General features: G+C 48.2%; 1 protein-coding gene across 1 annotated transcript in view; it reads right to left on the bottom strand.

Moving 5' to 3' along the window:
* The window catches only part of CELA1 (chymotrypsin like elastase 1), a 19859-nt gene extending 17816 nt beyond the window's left edge, over nucleotides 1–2043 (bottom strand). The window contains exons 1-2 of the mRNA XM_024736570.1: nucleotides 1938–2043; nucleotides 232–344 (exon numbers count right to left, since the gene is read on the bottom strand). The gene's annotated coding sequence lies outside the window, so the exon portion shown is untranslated. The remainder of the gene's footprint in view (nucleotides 1–231; nucleotides 345–1937) is intronic.
* Nucleotides 2044–3179: the final 1136 nt, after the last annotated feature.

Here is a 3179-nt window from a genome sequence, read left to right as displayed (position 1 = left end):
TGGAGAATAGGGAGACAGCTCTAGCCCCCAGGATCAGGAGTCCAAGGGGAGGCTCAAGGGCCTCTTAAAGGTTACCCCTCCACATCACAGACTCCAAAGTGAGCCCTTGAGCGCAGGGTCAATATCACATCCATCGCTGCACCCTTGGCGAAGCCTTATCTGTATTTGCTTAAAAACCAAACTGTTTAGGATTGCACTTAATGCTCCCAAGCCATTGAGTAATCTACACACCCAGCCTCATCTCCCACGCTGGTCAGACTCTTTTCCTCCTCTTAGGGTGAGGTGTAGAGGAGGGCTTTGGCTTTCATTCTGAGGCACTGCGTATTTTCCAAGAGGAATGTATCCTTTTGAAATAAACACGGGCACAAAAATAAATGTACAACGATGTGGGTTCTAGTGTAGTCTGTCACCAAACTTTGTGTAGTTTGTCATAAAGTTTGTTGCAAAATTGGGAAAAACCCAAGTATTCATCAATAGGGGAAGGTTAGAGAAATTGGGTTTAATCATATTAAGGAATACTACCCAGCTTTAAAAAAAAATTTATTTATTTGGTTTTAATTTTGGTTGCATTGGGTCTTCTTTGCTGCGTGTGGGCTTTCTCTAGTTGCGGTGAGCGGGGTCTACTCTTCGTTGCAGTATGCGGGCTTCTCACTGCCGTGGCTTCTCTTGTTGTGGAGCATGGGCTCTTGGAGCACGGCCTTCCGTAGTTGTGGCTCGCGGGCTCTAGAGCGCAGGCTCAGTAGTTGTGGCGCACAGGCTTTGTTGCTGCGCGGCATGTGGGATCTTCCCGGACCAGGGATCGAACCACCAGGGCTTCACCACCAAGGAATCCCAATACTATCCAGCTTTTAAAAAGAATGAGTTAGACTTAAATGACCTGACATGAAAAGATGTCCTTGGTATATTAAATGAAGACATCAAGTTTCAAACAATATGGTACTCTGTGTGTGTGTCTTTATATATTATGTATATTCATAGAAAAAGGGTATAGAAAGTTTATACCTGGAAATTATTACTTTTCTAGAAGTTATTACTTCTAGAGAATGAATCAACGGGTATGGCAGTGTCGTGAGGATCAATTTCACTTTTTCTTTTTTCGTAATTTTTCGGCCATATCGCATGGCTTGCAGGATCTCAGTTCCCCAACCAGGGATCTAACCCGTGTCCCCTGCATTGGAGGTGAGGAGTCTTAACCGCTGGACTGCCAGGGAAGTCCCTTATTTTTGTAATTAAAAATAAGAATATATTCCGGGACATTTATCTATTTTTGGCAATGGCGCCAATCCTCTTCAAGTGGGTAATAGATCCCCAGAGGAGATGAGCCACGCAGTGCTAAGGGGAGAGAGGTTCCTGGAGCCAGGAGATAGTAACACAGGGCTAGTTAGCATCAAGATTTTAAACAAGACTTGGGCGTCCCTGGTGGCGCAGTGGTTAAAAATCCACCTGCCAATGCAGGGGACACGGGTTCGAGCCCTGGTCTGGGAAGATCCCACATGCTGCCGAGCAACTAAGCCTGTGAGTCACAACTACTGAGCCCGTGAGTCACAACTGCTGAAGCCTGCACGCCTAGAGCCCGCGCTCTGCAACGAGAAGCCCGCGCACCACAACGAAGAGTAGCCCCCGCTCTCCACAACTAGAGAAAGTCCGCACACAGCAACGAAGACCCGACGCAACCAAAAATAAATAAATAAATAAAAAAGATCTAAAGCAGGATTTAAGGTTTTAGGTTAGCCTGAGAATGGTCAGAGGGGTGGATTTTAATAGTGCAGATGTGGGGTTAGGGCAAGGCCAGCCTCGGCTAAGGGGAGGCCAAGAAGCTGGTTTCTTGAGTCCTCCCACCTCCCTGTTCGTGCCCTCTCCCTCTTCTTGAGCACCTCTCTTCCCTAGTCCTCCCTTCAGCCCCAAACCTGCTGCATCTCTCAGTCCCCGTGGGTTACCCTTAGCTGACGGCCCTTGCGAGATGCTCTGCTGCTGTGTGGTCGGGGTGAGGAAACTGAGCACCACAGCAGGGCTCCTCAGTTGGGCACGCATCGTGAGATTGGGCTGGAGAGCTCCTGAGTGATGCTGTGGAGAGTACGAGCGATATTAGGATACATAGCAAACAAACAACAGTGCCTGGAGAGCTCCTGAGTGATGCTGTGGAGAGTACGAGCGATATTAGGATACATAGCAAACAAACAGCGCCTGGTAAATGTTTGGATGTTGAATGCAACCAAGAGTAGGGCTAAGATTGGAGTGAAGGACTAAGGCTCCCTAGGATTTACTGGACTTATTAGCATGGCATTCAGTCTTTTCAGTTGGGCCCCAAGCCACTGTTCTACAGGGCCAACTAACCCAGTAAGCACAGCAGGTACAGTTGCAGGATCAGCGGCCATGGCTCACGGGCCCAGCTGCTCTGCGGCATGTGGGATCTTCCCAGACCGGGGCACGAACCCGTGTCCCCTGCATCGGTAGGTGGACTCTCAACCACTGCGCCACCAGGGAAGCTCCCACAATACTTTTTAGGCCCACAAAAATGTTTCAGTTTCTTCTAAAATCAGAATACAATCATCCTGGATTATATTCGTTGTTGTATCAATGCAGTTGTAAAACATACTCTTTACCACTTTTTTAATGAAGGCACAAGTGCCTAGGGCTCATGAAAGCCATAGTGTGGTCCTGACCTTCTAGCTTCTACATTCACTGCGCCCCCACCCTTCAGTCCTCCTGGTTCCCTGCATCCACTTGTACTGTTGTCCCTCTGCGACTTTTCTCACACTTGAGACCTTTGCTTACTGAGCTCTTCCTACCTGAGGATCCATCCTTTGAGGTCTAAGGTCAAATGTCACCAACTTTGTGAGGCTTCCCTAAATGGAAGGAATTGTTCTAAGTCATGTAGCACATCTCTGAACATCTCCAGGCTTGGCATGACTTGCTTACCTCTCTGTTTTCCCAGCTGAAGTGTGAGTTCCATGGGGGAAGAGCCTTATTATCTCCTCATGTCTACATGTGCTTGACACAGCGTGTAGGCTAAATCGGGGGGCCAGAGGATATGTGGAGACGAGACAGTGGCTGTGACAGAACTTTTCAGGTGTGTGTGATTCTTCACAGCTTGAATCAACTGATCCTCCAAACGGATCAGCTAAGGGGCATAGCAGGGGAGGAGGAACCCAGCGCAAACTTCCTTTACCAATGCCATA

Source organism: Neophocaena asiaeorientalis, unplaced genomic scaffold, assembly GCF_003031525.2.
Source record: "Neophocaena asiaeorientalis asiaeorientalis breed wild unplaced genomic scaffold, Neophocaena_asiaeorientalis_V1.1 scaffold134, whole genome shotgun sequence".
NCBI classification, from domain to species: Eukaryota; Metazoa; Chordata; class Mammalia; order Artiodactyla; family Phocoenidae; genus Neophocaena; species Neophocaena asiaeorientalis.
This window is presented reverse-complemented; position numbering and strand designations above follow the sequence as displayed.